Source organism: Meriones unguiculatus, chromosome 3, assembly GCF_030254825.1.
Source record: "Meriones unguiculatus strain TT.TT164.6M chromosome 3, Bangor_MerUng_6.1, whole genome shotgun sequence".
Classification (NCBI taxonomy): domain Eukaryota; kingdom Metazoa; phylum Chordata; class Mammalia; order Rodentia; family Muridae; genus Meriones; species Meriones unguiculatus.
The window spans coordinates 140,631,275-140,649,659 of NC_083351.1; the positions used below are offsets into that span (position 1 = coordinate 140,631,275).

The following is an 18,385-nucleotide window of genomic DNA, read 5'->3' on the forward strand; positions in this document are numbered from 1 at the left end:
AGCTGACTTCTCCAAGTCACGGGGTGAGTTGGAGTAACGGAGGAGCAGGGCACAGGAGCAAAGTCTTTGGCGTTCCGCTGCCTGGTGATCTTCCCATCAGGACCTACCAGACCCTTAATTATAGCCACTCTGCCTCGGGCAAGCCAGTACAGCTGCAAAACACACCACCAACACGCACCATCATGCAGAATGCACACTGACAACACTTTAAAATGAGTAATTCAGGCTTATCATCCCTAGGTCTAATTCTATTTGCTAGTACTACAACAGTGCTGAAAATAAATGAACAGAAAACAGTTTTGAAAATAGGCACGGAGGCTTCTTACAAGCATTCCCATCTGAAGACACGCTATAATAGTCAAGCCTAATCCTAAACTACAAATCAAAGATGTCTAGCAAGAGAATGCTTAGGGAATAATAATTGGACACACTGAACTATTCTCCTCTTAGGAGGGAAAACTTCACACTGAGATTGCTGCAGGATTGAAAAGAAAGCCTCTGCCTCTTAGAAGGGTTTTTGTGGACAGGTGCCATTTATGCCAAGATACCATCAGCAAAGGATACTATATGAGGGCCTAGGGAGATGCATCCGTGGGCAAAGCACTTGCCATCCAAAGATGAGGGCCTGACTTTAACTCCCAGGAACCTTCATTAAAGCCAGACATGGTTAACACAGTATTCCTACTGCAAGATGAAAGGTAGAGACAGAATTATCCCCCAAGGCTCTCAGGCCAGTTAGCCTGGCATGCATAGCATCAACAATACAGACGAAACTTTGTCTCAAAAAAGGTGATGGTACCAGGACCTACACCAAAGAATCCTGACCATCACATGTGCACATGACAAATGTGTGCACACATGTATGCATGCACACATAAATCACATACAAGAGACAGTATGTAAAGAGCTTAATTATCAGTTTTGTCACATAACAACCATTGATCAAATGCTAGTTTTCTTAATCCAGGCAGGGAGAATATCACCCACATAATCAGTAATAACTCAATAAAATATTTTTCTAGAACTCATCCTAGGAGCCTTATTAGTGTAACAAGTAGCTGTTGGTCTCATAAACCACTGTAGCATGCCTCTGGAATACTTAAGGTGTTGTATCATAAAGGTATTGCCTATTTTAAAGGTGTGGAATGAAAGATATTAAGATTCCAGTTTTCTTAGATGAAATTAGATACCCACTAGTCAGGGAAAGCAACAGAACACAATTCTAATAATCATGGGAAGGGTTTCAAGCATTGATTCCTGCTGTATGTAACAGAAGAAGAATCCAATGTTTGTTTGCTGTTTCTCCTCCGGCAGGAAAAGTCCACAGAAAATAGAAACACGACAAACAAAATAACTCTTCTAAAATACTGTTTGCACACAAGCGTTCTTATAATATTTGTCTCTATTACTGAAACTAAATGTAAAAAAAATATTACTGTTACATTGTAGCTCCTCAAGCTTTTCAACTATTTCTTTATGAAGTTTCAAAAAGCAGGAATTATGCCCTGTCCTTAAAGGTGAATGGTCTAAAGTATCCATTTGGGGAAGAAATAATAGGGAAGCAGGATATCAGCAGCACCTTCACCAGAAAAGGGTCTCAACTTGAGTCCTATCTCAAAGGCTCTCAGCAAGTGTGCCACACGGCATTCTTTCTGGGACCTTTCTGCGGGCACCTGCCGATCTTAGATATCAAGTTCAAAAGGACAGCGGCAGCCATCTTGCACCTGTGGCATTCCCCCCCCCCCCACACACACACACACTCCCACACTCCACAGATGGGACCACTGCCCACTCCTGCCACTCTGGTTCCCACCACATTTCCACATGCCTGTGGGGGAAAGGGGGTCCCCATCCTCAGGGACAAGTACCATCTTCCCAAACAGATGCTATTTCTAAGATTCTGCTAAGAATCTCCGAGTTCCAAGACAGCCAAATTCTGCTTTCCAGATACAAACTGAGAACAAGACAAAGCCTGCTCCTAAGTTCATAAAGAAACGCCCCCTCTAGAGTCCTGTTTCGGCAAGGCCCGCCACACAGATTCAGGTACTACTACCATGGCCATTTCAGGGAAGGATCTGTAATAAATTATCATAACAAGAAAGAAAAAACAGTATTTAAGAGACCATATCCTAAAACAACAGATCAGCTGCCATAATACATTCTTAAATCGGTGAAATGAACAAATAACAATAAAAAAAAAGGGCCAGCCTCACAAAGTTTCTTATTTCTTGAAATTAAAATGGTATTGTTATCATTTTACAAGGTTCCTTTATGACTTTTATTTAAGTCATAAAGGAACGGGCACAACGCAAAGCCAGTGACAGGACTTCTTAAAACTGCCCCTCTAAGAGCCCACTGGGCTTCAGACCCTGACCTAATTCCACTATGTGCGCCCTCTCCAACCACTCAGTCCATCCCCAAGTGACCGGGACAGTCGTGGCTGTGCGGAGCCTTGCTACAGACCGGTCCCAATTCTCCATCTGATTACTCCAATTTTTTTTTTCTCTTTAAGCCCCACACTCCCTTGGCCTTTTGCGCCTGACCTCCAGTTTCCAGACCTCTCCACCAACGAGCTGGAGGGACCACCTCTCATTGTTTCTACGGGATTCCGCATCCCTCCCTCCGCCCAGCTAGTTTTCGTCGCACAAATGTCATTTCTGGCGTCTGAGCCACCATCCCTCCTAGCGGGCAGCAGTGGGGCGTTCGGGACCCCGATGACCGGCTTCCCCGATCGGGCCCTCGGCACACAGCCATTTTCTAGTTAAAACGCTCTCTGCTTTGCAGAGGGGACAGGAACTTTGCCCCCACCTCCCCTCTGGGCAGCCGGGCTCTCTGCACCCCGAGAGACGCTGGCCAGGTCTCTGAGTCTCCGGTGAGAGCGCGCCGCTGGGCGGGCAGGCCGGTTCCAGGGCAAGGGGGCGTGCGCTGCTCCTCGCCCGCGCCCACCCGCACTTTGCCCTCCGCAGTCGCCGCCCGGGCACAGCCCTGCGACCCGGCGTCCTCGCCCCGGCCCTGCCGAGCCCCGGCTGCGGATGGGAGTGGAGGAGCAATGGGAGTGACCCGGCGAGCTCGCGGCTAGAACACCGGCCCTGAGGCTAGGGCGCGGGGCGAGCGGGACTCCGCAGCGGGCGCCCGCTGCAGATGCGGCGGCAGCTGCAGCAGCTGGGACTGCGGCTGGGCGGCCGACGGTGACCGCCAGAAACCCAGCAGCAGCCGCGGGGGCACAAGCAGCGAGGCTCGCCGGCTGCCCGGCTCGCGTGCCGCACTCCGGGCCACCCCCACCTCCCGGCTGCCCAGGCAGACAGCGTGGAAGGAAGCGGGGCTCACCGGCGCTGCGCAGCGTTGGATCGGCTCGGGGACCCGGCTCCCAGGTCTCGCAGTCCGCTGAGCAACCCGATCAGCTGCTGGCTGCAGCACGCGAGCTTCCTACTTGAGAGCAGCCCTGGCTCCGGCGACTGAGCATGCCCAGTGTGGCTCCGCGAGGCCCGCGCAGGGAGCGGCGGCGGCGGCGAGATTCCACTTCTCCAGGCTTTGGCGGCGGCTGCGCGAGCAGAGGCTCGGAGGGGCCTGGCGGAGCCCGGCGAACCCAGCTAGGCGGGGCCGGGGGCGGGGGCCGCGGCGGAAGGGGGCGGGCCGCGCTCCCAGGGCGACCCCTGCAGGTGGAGAAGGCACCGCCGCCGCACAGCAGGGAGACGGGGGTCGCCGGGGTGACACCGGGGGATCGGGGCGCGGGGCGACCCGGCTGTCCCCTCCGGGTGGCCTGGCGTCTGTCTGCACCAAAAGGCAGTTGGGGGAACTCTTCTCCCCCACGTCTGCGTTCCCTCAGAATGGAAAAATACCCCAGATGAGAGCTGCCCACAGCTAGCCAAACGTTAAAAGGTGAAACTTTTCCTGCCTTCTGCCTTCGCTATCCCCCACGCCCAGACATATGCCACACGAGAACATCCCCGCGCTGGAAAATTACGGCAAGATGACGCCAGGCGAGAAACACACCTTCGAAACGGAAAAGCAAGGTCTGCTCGCTACCGATTTGTTAGCCAGTGAGTGGATCTGCAGGCACCTGGACGTCCTTAATTTGTTCTTCACCGAGGCAGGGGTTGTTAAACTGATGCCTAGGTCAGACTCCCTAGGAAGGTTGCTGAAGCAACATGCTAGGCCCTTTTCCCAGGGGCTGAATCAGACTGGTTGGTTGTGCCGCGTTGCACCAGCACCTGTAAGTAACAAATTCCCAGGTGCTGGTGAGTCTGCCATGAGGACTAGTCTTGAGGACTCTTAATGTACACACAGAACATGCTACCTGCTATCTCCTTTAGAAAGGTAATTCTGAAAATAATTGTAATTTAAGTAATGGCTCTTTTCCAACGCACTCCTCCCTCAGGTAATAAAGTCAAGAATATTCCTCCCTACAGTGGAGGTGGGCATTATTTATTTTCTTCATATGTCATGAGTTTATTGAGGCTTCATAAGTTCTCATACTAGACCTGGGAGTAGGAGCAGATTAAAAAAAAAAACAAAAAAACAAAAAAAAAACAAAACCACCCAGGCCCTGCCTTCATGTTTACAGCCTATCAGGGCGACTGGGATCCACTGAATGGTTTCTATATGTCATTTCTGCCATCTCCATACACAAGGCGTTGACAGGTGAATGAGTTGGGTTGTTAGGAATGGGGGACCATCATATATTGAACGAGTGCCTGGTTTTTGCATGCCTCTTCTATGATCAATATTTCCCTTAAACTCAGCTGAAGGCCAACGAGCCAGTACTGCTACAAAGCAGCAACAACAACAAAAATCCCCATAAATCTATGCAAGTTCACTCCTGGGAATGAGCCTTTGAAACCCAAGACTGGCCTCACAAGCCCTGTGAACCAGGGACAGTTGAAAGCTAGGGTTCAAACACCCACTTGGGAAAATCAAACTGCGGAGAACCTTGAGACTCTAGTCTGTGTCCTTCAGGCCCAGACAGAGGAAAAGATCCCAAGCCCATCCCGCGTGTCCTTCATCGCGGAGATCCCAGCAGGCTACCACCCCAGGTCCTCTTCCACCTCGATCCCCTGCCCGCCGACGTCCAGATCCCACCCCACCACAAGACTCCGGGGTCGAACCCCTCCTGCCCCTTCCAGGCTGCCTACTGCGACGCGCAGGAAAACCCGCGCTGGAGTCCGCCGCGGCGGCGGGGAGGGGTGGGGCGCGCAGGCGCGGTGGGCTCCAGGTTGGGTGAAGGCGGCGCCGTGCTCCACACCTGATGCAATCACCCTTCCGGAAACCCGCAGGGTCTCCAGGAGCAGCGGGGAAACGCTTCCGCGCCGGCTCCCCGCCCTGTCTCCCGCTTCCCAGGACCGTCCCCCTGGCGGCCCGCGGCAGAAGTCGGGCAGTCACCTCCCGGCCAGCCGAATCCTTAGATGCCCGGAAAGTGAGGGGCCGGCCACGGAACATCCTGCAGCTGCTGGAGGAAACTCCCTTAATTATTTCCAGGGAGTACTGGCGGGACTGGAAGGGAGGCTTTGGACTCTTGCTTCCTTCCTGCATCCGACCCACATTTTCTTCTCTGTCCCTGAGAGGGACGTTTAAGGTGGAATGGATTGCCAGGTACCCTGGCTGGCTAAGTATGTAACAGCGCCTTAGCTGGGCTGGAGAAAGCCTGCCACCACCGCACACTCATTTTATAAATAAGTAATTAGCTTCTCTATACCTCATCGTTTAAGTTCACAAAGAAAATCATTCCTCATTTTACCACCTCATGCAATTTTGATAGCATTGTGAGTGGGTTTTTCCCTCTAGTGCTGACTCACACATGAACAGTTTTCTCAGTAAATGAACTATTCCAAGAATATTCTGAGCACTTGTTTTTATTAAGTATGAAGTAAACACCAGGAACAGCACATTAAAAATTACCCCCTGTGAATACCATTAAGGCCAAAAATCTTCCTAAGTCGAGGTGTGGGTGTTTCAAGGAATCTTGGTGGAAAGGACACTTGCAAGAGTGTCATAAAACAACCAACCCTACACCAAGTCTTAGGTTCCATAAGCATTTACTTCTTTATACCCCAGAGATGACAATGACTTCCTTCAAGAAGACAAATTGGCCTAATGCGGTGGCAGTGGCCAGCAATCCCAGCACCAGGGAGCCTAAGACAGGAAACAGCAAATTCAAAACTAGCCTGCAGCTTCGCTGTCAAAAAGACCAAAAGCCGATCCAGGAAACTACTGTCTGAACCTCCCCAATGCTGGTTTGCAGGCATCCACCACCAGACCGTTTTATTACTACACTGCTGGCTTTAAATCCAAAAGTTAGAAAGTCCAACCCGGTGGCATCGCAGTGTGAGATAACCGAGAAAAGACAAGGCGTGTTTGGAGGCAGAACTAGGCTCCGCTAGGGTTTGAACTAGGCATCTTTGCGTACTGGCTCTTTCTTATGAAGTCTAATTAAGCTTTGAAACTCCCTTGATCAACAGCCTATTGAACCACTTCTAAGATAGCCAAACAGTAGGCACTAAGAGTGTCAGTCAAATGGCAAAAGTCTTCAAATGCAGGACCTCAAGAAGTGTTTTGTGCCAACATTAAGAATTTAAAGTATTTTTATTTGATCATCTGTTGAATGAGATGCTTGAGGTGAAACGGGGGGGGGGGAATTTAATGATAGAAACAAAGTATCTGAGTCCTCATTTGCTTTAGTAATGCTTCCAAATACTTTCTCACAGTATGGAAACTAAAAATAAAGCTGAGTGTGGGGGCCATAGCTTTAATCCCAGCACTCAGGAGGCAGAGGCAGGCAGATCTCTCTGAGTTGGAGACTAGCCTGTTCTACAGAGCCAGTTCCGTGCTAACCAGAGCTACACAGTAAAACTCTGAGAGGGAGAAAGAGAGAGAGAGATGCAAAATGCATGCTGTAATGATACCTAGATAACTCTCCAGAATGCTACCTTTTTTATCTTGGTGGGTGTGTGTTTCTCTGGGGAATGTTCTGACATTTAAAGATCTGAGAGAATACCTTCTTCATAAGCAAAAATAGAGTAGAGTAAATGTCAAAACACAGAAGTGCAAAAGGGAGGCATCCCAAGGTGCTGGTTATAGAACAGCTAGCTTTACTGAACGTGCAGCAGAGGCTGATGAGACATTTTACACAGCTTGTTTAACTCAGTCCTCGCTAATATCCCTCAAGGGAGGTGCAGTGTTTGTGTACATTAACTATATAGGAGTGCTATGTTTGCTTACGTTAGCACTAGGGAAGTAAGGCATGTGGGATAATTGAGGAAAGACAGAGCATGTTTGGAGGCAGAACTCAGTTCAGCTAGGATTTGAACTAGGTATTCTGCATAGTGCTTATATTCTTGTTTGTTTACCTGGTTGGTTGGTTTGTGTTTGTTGGGTTTTTTGTTTTGTTTTGTTTTGTTTTTATTTTGAGACAGGGTCTCATGTTGGCCAGGCTGGACTTGAACTCCTGATTCTCTTTCCTCCCGCTCTAGAGAACAGGAATTACAGTGTGTGCCACCATGTCCCGCTATGCTTGTGCTCTTAAATACTATTACACAGAGAAAAATAAAAATTCGGAGAAAATAATTATGATGTTTTTGTTTTATATAAGAAGGTAATCTCAGCACTGAGGACACTGAGACACGCAAATTTCATATTGTTATTCTTATCTGCTTATTTATGTTTGTTTGCTTGTATGTTTGTTTGTTGAGACAAGGTCTCACTCTGAAGCCTGGGCTGTCCTTAATCTCATGGCAATCCTCCTGTTTCCCCTTCCTGAATTCTGAGATTATAGATTTCTGCCACCACTTCCAACATTTTTTTTCTTCTTTTTGTTGTTTTTGGTAGTGGGTTTGGGGTTTGGTTGTTTGGTTGTTTGGTTTGCTTTGCTTTGGGTTTTGTTGTACTTGTTGTTGGGGAGGTGGTGTTTTTTGTTTTCCTGTGTCCACACAAAAACTCAAAGAGCTCAAAGAGTAGAAGAGGTAGCTTATTTTGGAGTGAAAATGTGTGTGAGCATGTTTGGGTCTTCCCAAACACAATATTCCAATGAGGAGACATTTTCATGGAGACTTTTTTTTTTAACAGAATTTAAAAAAAAGTCCTAAATCAAGATATTTCTTAAAATACAATGGTGGGAATACCAGAGATGTGGTCATGGCCAGACAGGGAACTCTCAGCTATAGGCCTCAGGTACTGTCTGATAACATGTTCACCCCTTCCATCAGGGGAGGACGGTGTTTTGTTAAATTACTACATTTCAGAGGCTTTCCTCTGTGTCTACTGATATGTTAGGTCTGACAGAGAGGTGGGCAAGGAACGACCATTTGTTAGGCTGAGATTATCTAAGGTAAGTTACACCTGGGCCGTGGAACGACAGCATTCCAGTCTTTCCTCAGTCACAGAAGTCTTAATCTGCCAACCTCTGTTAATGAAGTATGAGCTTAAACTTACACCTGGTCTGAGCCGCAGATATGAGGTAGATGATCCTTGTGCCTACTGATTTCTCAGGGATGCCAGCCAGGCCTCTCCAGTGGCGACTCTGTGCCTAGCCAGCGGCTCTAAAATGGTTCTATATGGTAATAGGCTCTTTTTTAGACCGCGCTATTCTCAAACTCACAGAGATCCACCTGCCTTCGCCTCCCAGATACTAAGATTAGAGTTTTGTGCCACTACATCTGGCAGCATCATGTAGACTTACCAGTCTCAAAATTAGCTGGAAACGGTGGCACATGGCTTGGATCCCAGCACTGGGGAGGCAAAGGGAGTTCAAGGCCAGCCTGGTTTACATAGTGAGTTCCAGGTCAGCTAGAGCTGTTACACAGAGAAACCCTGTCTCAAACAAAACAAAACAGAAATCTCAAAATTGATTATAATCTGTTAGAATCCACACTGCAGTTCCTCAGTCACACCAGGCCCCAAATCAAGTGCTAAGCAGCCTCACAAAATGGGGCCTGTATTGGACAAGAAACATACAAAACCTCACCATCTCCAGCAGGGCAGAAAATGTCATGCCATGGAACTGCACTGGTTCTTATTCCGACAGCTCAGGCCTTCATCTCTGTGCATGCTGCACTATTCCTAGAAGAACACGTCTGTGAGCTCTGTCTACCCCCTGAGCTTCACTTTTACTTTTCTACATTAAGATTGTCATCAGGGTATGGAAGTGTCTTGGACCGATTATGGACTTTGGGGATAAGGCTTTATTTTACAGACCTGCTCTCAGCAGCTGTGTGGCTGTGACCAACACACTTAACCTCACAGGATTTCATGGGACTAATGAAATCCTATGGACAGCCCGTAGCAGGCCTCCTGTTCACGACTTCACCAGCTCCTCAGGTTTCTAAAGTACAAATGCCAACCATCTTCATGTCTTCCTACCTCCCTAAGCACATTGGTCACCAAGCTCCACGTGTTCCCACGTCCAGGCTGCCTCTCAGATCCAGGCCTCAGGGCCTGTCCCCACTCTCACTGTTCTCCTGGGCCTTTCGCACACCACTTCAGAATCCTGCCAATTGACCTTGGTGACACCCACCAGTCTCTGTTCAAACCCCTCCCTCAACCTTCCAGAGACATCCTGCTAGAATAAAGATGCCGGTGACGTCATTCTCCTTTAACCCGCTTTTTTTTTTTTTTAATTTCTGTTGCTTTAGAATAAAAACTACAAATATTTACTGCCCACAAGACCAACTCTTCTCCCACTGCAAATGCACACACACATACATTTCTACCTCCTCTGCTGCCCACCCTGATCAGCCACCTCTCCCCGAGACTCTACTCTTTCATAGTCTCCATCCGCCTGTGAGCATCCCTGAAGTACCAAATGGCTTATCCCTGTCTGCTCTTCCAGGTGTCCTTCTGGAGCTGAACTCATGCTCATGCATCTTTACTCAGCAAAATCCCACTTACTGCAAGGCCCAATCCAGGCACTATCTCTTCTATAAAAGCTCTTTAGGGAAAGGCAGCCACCAAGCCCACATGAGCCATGCTCAGTGATCCAGGCTGGAACACAGACTCTACCATGTCCATCCATGGGTGTTTCTGGGCAAATGACTTAACTTCTCACAAACTTGGTTTTCTTCTCCGGTAACACTAATAACCAAAGCATGCGCTTCACAGCATTGTCATCTAAGTAGCTGAGACCCTGCTCTTGACTCTCAGAAGAAAGGACTCAATACGAATCACCTTAAAATGGTCGCTGCTGCCACTTGTTATCCATCTTATCCTTTCTCCAGTGTCGCCCTAATTTTTAATTTAAAAATTATATCTCAGGGCTGGCAAGATGGATCAGGAGGTAGGGGTGTTTGCTGCCAAGCCTGATGACCTCCAGGGTCCTCTGACCTTCATACATGAGCCACGGCATAAACACATTTGCACATATAAAAAGAAAATTTATTTTTAAAGTTAGTCACATTTATGTGACTTTTTACAATAAATTAACTTTTATATAAGGAGCATTTCCTATTTATTAAACAAAATTCAGGACACATAAATAACAAACTAGTAAGATTAAATTCTCTGTTGTGTGAGCAATCTCTTTCGTACAAGCAAAAGAAACTCTCAGTTATTAATGTATCCCCAGCAAAATATATAGGAAGGTTGGTTGTCAGATAGCTCACTGTCAACAGAGTAATATAGGCCAATATATGCCTCTCCAGATTCCGCATTGGTATGTGGGGACATCTTCTACTTAGAATTCATCCTATTTAGACTCGGCAATGAGAAAGGACTCTCTCGTTCCCTCTCCCACTCACTCACCCATGATGCTCTTTGCCCATTCTTGATCACCCATCGGCAAACAGGTTACGTACTTCCGTGCTTCAGCAGGCCTTTCCTATGTCATTCCCTGAGCCTGGAATTCACTCCCTGCTTCGCACAGGGCCCCCTCCTACCTCTTTCACCTTGTCCACTGTTTAAAGTCATTTTCTTCACAGGCCAACATTTCCCTGAGTCAACCATGCCAGTCAGCCGCTCATGGCTTAGCTCCAGAGTGTGCTGGATATTTCTGTGCTGTTCATCCAGTTGCATGTTGTACCATTCTCTGTCACTGTGTAAAAATTCCCCTTTTCGGTCTCGTCACGTAAAAAAATAATAATAATAAATACTTGTTTAATAAATGAAAGAAAGATAAAAGAAAACTTAGGGCAAGTGAGGTGGCTCAGTTGGTAAGGTTGCTTGCTGCCAAGGCTGATAACCTGAGTTTGATCTCTAAGACCCACCCAGTTGAGAGAATCAACTCCTGCAAGTTATCCTCTGACCTCCACATGTGCCCCATAGCACGTGTGAGCATTTGTGCACACACAGAAAAAAAATTAACAGACAAATGTTTAACCTTTTAAAAACGAAAGCAGATTTTAAAGCACTATATACTGAACGTTATGCAAACACAAACTCAATTGAATCTCAGTTTCTAACAATGCTTCCTCAAATGGGCAAGTCACAATCTTATTTTGGAGAGTGCTGCCAGACTAAAGGTCACCGAGCTACTGGGGACAGATGGGAGATTTCTTCAAGGCTACTGCAGAACATAAGTTCTTTCTCAACGACACATTACTTCCTGTGAGAAATCACACACGGTGCCTTTCCTAGGGAATCCAACTACACGGGTTTTTTTCATTTTTTTATTCTGGTGTTCAGTTGTTTCATTTGTCTTTACTTTTGTTTTAATCCCTCATTGACTCTAGTAAGAAGAGAAAATGAATCAAATGCTTCTGTAAATTTTTAATATTGAAAAACATATTTAGCAAATTTTATTAAAATACCCTGGTTCCTGAACAATGATAGTGGATGTTTCTGTACAAGAACTGGTAGCAATTCAATTAAATGTGCACAGAAAGCATACCGCTGCATGCACCACTCTTTTCCCAGGTTGCTATAGGAGCTAGCCTACTAATGAACAGACTGTGGCTGCAGAACATTTATGTTCTCTTGTTCAGGGCCATGTCTACCCCTCGCTATGTGCTATCTCCTCACCCTTCTGGATCCCTTGCTTCCCTTGTCACCAGACAGCAGAAATTTCAGTCCACGGCACCAATGTTCACAGTGTCTCACGCTTAATCCTCTACCCAGATAAGGGTAAGGATTTGAATCTGGTCAATGGGGGGAAAAATCACCTTTATATTCAACAGGTACAACACGAGTCACACAGTACAACCTAGAAAAATGCTCAATTTTAAATTCATGTCAACATAAGTAAAAAGAAAGAGATAAAAGGGTCCAAGATAGAGAATATTGAGAGAGGGTATTTTAAAAAGAACTGAGAATCATTTGTAAGAGAAAAATGCCTTATACTAGAGATAGGCAAGACATACATTGCCAATCTGCTAAGGAATTGAGAATATCCTTGGCCAAAGAGAGAAATGATAGTCTTCGCTTTCTTATGTGTCCCTGCCAAATATCCTACATTCTAAAGACCCTCATTACAAAATCTGAAAAAGAGAAGAGAAGATGGAGAGATCATCTGGGGACTTGTTTTGCTTATTTATTTATAGTACGTTCTTTTGTTTTGCCTTTTTTGGGGGTAGGGAGGGGAATAACAGATTCTCCTTTTATTTCTCAGACCATCCTCCTGCTTCAGCAACCTGCGTGCTAAAATCACAGCATACGTAATTTCGTTTTTAAGAAACTGGGGCTGGAGCGATGACTCAGCATTTATGAGAGTTGCTGCTCTTGCACGGGACAGGGGTTTGGTTCCCAGTGCCCCCATGGTGGCGCACAACCATAACTCCAGTTCCAGGGATCCGATGCCCTCTTCTGACCTCCTTCAGCAACAGGCATGAAGGTGGTTCACATACATACATGTGAGTGAACACACACACATACAAAATAAAAATATAAATAAATATTTTCAAAGAGAGAAAGACCATTATAGGTGAGAAGCAATTAAAAAAAAAAAAAAAGGAAAACCATCCTAAAATCAACCAACCTCTGACCTCTACCCATGCCTACATGGAAGGTCTCTCTCTCTCTCTCTCTCTCTCTCTCTCTCTCTCTCTCTCATCCCTCATCTCTTTGTGAGAAAAAAAAAGAATAACGGTCTTGTCAGAAATAACGGAAAACACAAAAACTGCATTCAGGAAGAAAATGGCACTAGTATAGGAAAACAAAGTGTGATTAAGAGAAATAGTATATAAATGGTATTTAACATGAAGCTTTCTATTAGAAAACAGTCTTACAGGTTCAATAAGATTAAAAAAGAAAAGACTTCAGAGAGATATAAGGAGTGCTCCATCCCTTGAGACTTTTAAAATTAACCTGGACAGGAAACTAGAATCTATTTTGCAAAGAGCAGCTCTTTCTGACAAGCCAGTAGATAAGTGTGAATTGATTTTTCCACCCCTAATTTCTTTGACTATCAGAAATGCTATTCTTAGAAGACAAATGAGCTTTCCACGAGGTTGAATTTTCTGTCTTTATTTTAATCAAATGAGATATGATTTCTCATGAAAATAGTTTCCAAGCCAGTGACTCAGCAAGACATAATTCTAACTCTTATTTAGACTATAAGATTTCAAATCTCAGTTAGAGCACTTCGTAAACACAATCAGTCACCACCCATTGTCTGCCCTTGTGTACTAGGAACTGTCAAAGAGTGAAGTTCCCAAGAAACGAATGAGAGGAGTACAAAATAAAAACCGTAGGGGCAGAGCATATAGTATTCAATTAGTTTCCATACTTTTATTCTAGGTTTGTATGCTGTTTAGAAAGTCATCAGCAGGAGAGAGAGAGAAAACCAAAACATTAAGTTCCATTAGAATGATGGAAATGTACATTACTGCATCAGATAACAGTTTGGTTTTGTGCTTGGGGGTTTTGGTATTGGTTTCTTTAGATAGGGTCTGAATGTGTAGACCAGGCTAACCTGATATTCACTTATAAGGTCCATCCGTGCCTAAAAGTCATCAAGTGGCTCAGGCTGGCAGAGAATTCACGTTCACAGTTCTCTTCGTGCCTCAGTCTCTAAACGTCTGGAATCACAGGTGTGGGCTACCTTGACCAGCCCAGGTAGCACTTTTGAGGAGATAGAATACAGTATCATGTGCACATTTAACAGCGGTTTTATTTTATTTCAGTGTGTGTAGCCGCTTTGCCTGCGTGTATCTCTGTGTACCACATTCATGCCTGATGCCTGCAGAGGCCAGAAGAGGGCTTTGCATCCTTTGAGAGTGAAGGTACAAAGAGTTAAGAGTTGTCACGTGGGTGCTGGAAATCCAACCCAGGCGCTCCGGAAGAGCAAGTGCTCTTACCAACCAAGCCAGCTCTCCAGCCCGTATTATCTTATTTGTTACAAGAAAAGAGCTAAGTCAAAAACACCCCAGACAAAGCTTTTCCTGGTGTCTTTTAACTCCCTTAGGCAGCACTAGGCTTAGGGTTTGAGGAGGAAGCACAAAGCGGAACGGAAATTGTTCTTCCTCCTTGCGCACTCTAAGATTTTTCAAGCACTTTCTCAGCCCTTGGGTAAGTACTCTTGCTTTTCCATCAGTGGAAACCTGACCGGAGAAAAACTCTTCAGGAAGCCTTTCTCAGCCAGTAGTGGTTGGTGCATGCCTGGAACTCCAGCATTTTGGAAGTGGAGGAAGGAGAGTCAGAAGTTAAAGGCGAGTCTCTGCTATGTGAAATTCTGTCTCAAAAAACTTAAACAAGCCAGCCAGCAAACAAAAACCTAAATACAGAAAAGGTTAGAAAAGAAAATCTTTTATGCCTGGATCATATATTTTTCCTATTATGATAAATTGAAAGTCTTGTTTTCTTATGGTTTTTTTGTTTTGTTTTGTTTTGTTTTTTAGTTTGTTTTTTTAACTTTGTTTTGTCTATACATTTAATCTGTGGGGTTGCTTTTTTTTTTCTTTTTAAAATGGTACTTGCACATGTGTTCATGCTAGGAGGCAAAGGTAGAAACTACAGATCTACAAATCAAGAAACATCAAAGATTTCTAGCTATCAATAGGAGATAAGAAATAGGCCTAGGAAATGGATGTAGCTCAGTGGTAGAGCATTTGTCCAGCATAGGTGAAGTCCCAGGTTCACTCCCCAACAACAACAACAACACACACACACACACACACACACACACACACACACACACGCAGAAGCATGCATGTGTGAGTATGTATGCGTGAGCACCACACTTCTGAAAGAGGTGCAGAACAGGCTCTCCTTCAGAGCCCTCACAAATTAGCAACCCTTGCTTTTAAACTTCTAATGCCCATAACAATAAGGAAATCTATTTCTGGTTTGAGCTATGCAGTGTGTATATTGAGGAACTCTATTCCTATCCAATAAAAAAATACATATAAATATATAAAAATTATCCAGGAAAATTTTCATTAGCATAAGTGAATATCACTAAACTTTAGAGACTGTTGCCTGTATCAAGGTTAATGTTAAATGGGGTTTAGAAAAATTCTTACAAGATGTCATCCTTCTCTGTGAAGACAATAAAAACCTTCCTAGATTCGTGGAATTATTTTATACGCATTTTATTTTGGTATTGAGTCTTGTAAGAGTCTGTAGGAAGAATCCCAAATCAGGTAAACAACCCTCCAATGTGATTTGTAAGGTGGGACATGATATATGCCTCAAGTTTTGGAGTGCAATCTCCTAGACAGGTTGGCCTCACCTGTAATTTAGCTTGTAATTAACTCTGTTGCCAGGGCTTGGGGGAAGTGGAGTTAGGAAGTTGCTGTCTTATGGACACAGAATTACAACTTTGCAAGATGAAAACGTTTCTGGAGATAGACAGTGGAGATGTTTCACAGTGAAAGACACTGAGCTGTATACTTAAAATGGTCCTAAAATTTTACATAAAATGGGAACCCTTTATGTAAAACAGGCTGGCCTCGAACTCGCAGACATCCATTTAGCTCTGAGTCATCAGTGCTGAGACTGAAGGCGCCCATCTCCATACCTGGTCTAAGGGTACTATGTCCAATGCCTCCTTTTTCATAGTATTCCTCCCTAAATGTCAGCCTGGGCCACTGCTGGCGGTAGGCTGGTCCTATTCCCCACCAGCCACCCCCATTTCTTTACATGGTCGCCCCTATCTTCTGTGCTGAAGAAAGGCATGCCTCTTCCTCAGCTCAAAGCCTTGAGAGTCAGTCTGAGGGAAGGTACAGGATGCTAACGGTGCTGAGAGAGTGACAGGGTAAAGACTGCATTTCCTAAGCTCCAAGGCTTCCAGCCCTTCCGCTGCTGGCAAAGATGAAGGTAGAGCAAGAAGCTGTGAGCTGACAGGTGTCCAGATGAAGTCCAGATGAAGCAAGAAGCTGTGAGCTGACAGGTGTCCAGATGAAGTCCAGATGAAGTCCAGATGAAGCAAGAAGCTGTGAGCTGACAGGTGTCCAGATGAAGTTTTCACACGGGCGCTTGAAATACAAATTAGGGGTAAACAAGGCGGGACCTGGGCTACAAGAACACCCCCTCCAGGGTCCCATGCAGTCTTTTATGAGCACAGAGGGTTCCTTACTCTTCTTCTTACAATGCTGAGAAACAGGAATCAAGTGAATGCCGTTATCTGTTTCAGCAGCAATAACAGTAAAGCTTCTGGTGCTAGTAATACTTCTTATTCACTCACAAATACATGAACTATAAAAAAAATGTGGCCTCATTCATCTCGTTAAGAGATGCGCTTTCAATAAAATTTTACTTTTCATGTAACCCATAAAATGTGCAACATATTTGTAATATGTTGATCATGTCCTAGAGATAATAACTCAATAAGATATTTTGAAATGCTTAAAGCCCAAGGACACAGGAAATAAAAACAAAATTTCAATTTCAATATACATATAGAGGTATATTTATCACAGCAAATTATGCTAGCATGGCCAATAAAAGACTTGCAGGCACAAAAAAAACACATTACACTGAGATAAAATTTTCTAGGTGAAATGGGATGGAAATATGAAATAGTTAAAAGGGACTATATAAAAATTTCAAACATCAATAGAGAGCTCCTGGAGATGGCTGGTCTGTGCCGAACAAGCTTTCTCAGAGGTGAGTAGGTAACAATAGAATGAATATTTGCATTCTAATCAAGGACCAGTCCCCCCAGGTCTGAACTGCAGGGCATGTGAAACTGAACCTCTGACTCAAACCACAGGCAGCAGGAGGGTACTTGCAAACAGGAGAAAGGGCTCAGGGATGCAGGTCAGCTGGTAGTGATTGTGTGGCTCCCGTGAAGTCCTGGGTTTGATCCCAGGCACTGCTTAAATGGAGTGTGGTCACACAAACCTGTAACACCTGTACACTGAGAGTGGTGACACAAAGCTATAACCTGTGGTCCTCCCTTCCCCTAGGGTTCGTTGCCATTGGCCCACGAGGACAGAGGGAGCAGAGGTGACGACAGGGATTCGGAAGGATGGTGAGTACAATGGACAAGACTTCCAGGATCATCTCCAGAAAGACAGCTCGTTCTATTGTTTCAGGGGTGAGGAACGTAAAGGTTCTTAGGGTTCCAGGCAAAAAGGACTGACTGGTCCTAACACAGTACCTAATTGTGATACGGGCAGGACAGGCTGATTGGTCAGAATTATCATCTGGGCAGGCAGAGGAGCAGGACTTCTGGGTTGAGTCACGCAGCTATTGTACCGGGTCATGCTCCGAATACTGTCAGGCATCTGTGCCTAGAGACCCTCTCTCCAGATAAGGTCAGGCAGAGAAGGGGCAGCCCTCCATCTTGTGCTGAGCTTCGGAGAGCTATCTGCACGTGGCCGACTGCGACCTTAAATAGCACGGTCTTCCAACATAACACTAGTGCTCAAAAGGTAGAGACAGGAAAGCCTGAAATTCAGCGTCAGCCTCTGCTACCTAAGGAGCTGAGGCCAGCCAGAAATATGTGAGGGTCTAAAAAGATAATAATAATAATAATAATAAATAGACAAGTAAAGTAATAAGGGAGTGGCTAAGTTCCTGAAGGTGAGGGACCAGCAACTCTGTTGAGTTGCAGGCCACAGAAAGCACCGGAAGAGGTAGGGATGAGCTGGCTGCCCGAAAGGAGGGCAGCCACTCCTCTACGGCCCCGAAGCCACCTAGTCAGAATATTCTGGAAACGTCATCTTCATCATACTCACATATTAACAATGTAAAGTAAGAGCTGGAGCAGTCGGATCCACGAAGACATGCTAGAAGCCAAATTACAACCAGGTCCGAAGAGGGGCTGAGAGCAGAGCAACAGAAACACCCAAGGCCGCAGCAGCCACAGGTGTTCCAGCGGTGAGCAGGGCTATTTCCCCTTCAGGAAGGGGGATTTTGCCAGCTTCCAACTCTTGTAGCTATCTTGTCTCCGCTGGGGTAAGATTTCTCAGGACCGTGATGATATAATGAGTATTTGTATTATACTCAAGCACAGGTCTCATCAGAGGTGAGACCCAAGGCACGTGAAACTGAACTTCTGGCTCTCTTCCTGTTCCCCATC

General features: G+C 45.6%; 1 protein-coding gene across 10 annotated transcripts in view; it reads right to left on the reverse strand.

Annotated features, from left to right (window-relative positions):
- The window catches only part of Apbb2 (amyloid beta precursor protein binding family B member 2), a 308,714-nt gene extending 305,249 nt beyond the window's left edge, over positions 1-3,465 (reverse strand). For 9 of the 10 annotated variants that reach the window (XM_060380674.1, XM_021635491.2, XM_021635490.2 and 6 more), the window contains exon 1: positions 3,328-3,462. The gene's annotated coding sequence lies outside the window, so the exon portion shown is untranslated. Of the gene's footprint in view, positions 1-3,327 lie in introns of all 10 variants that reach the window. The other variant, XM_060380673.1, reaches the window with a different exon arrangement.
- Between the last annotated feature and the right edge of the window lie 14,920 nt (positions 3,466-18,385).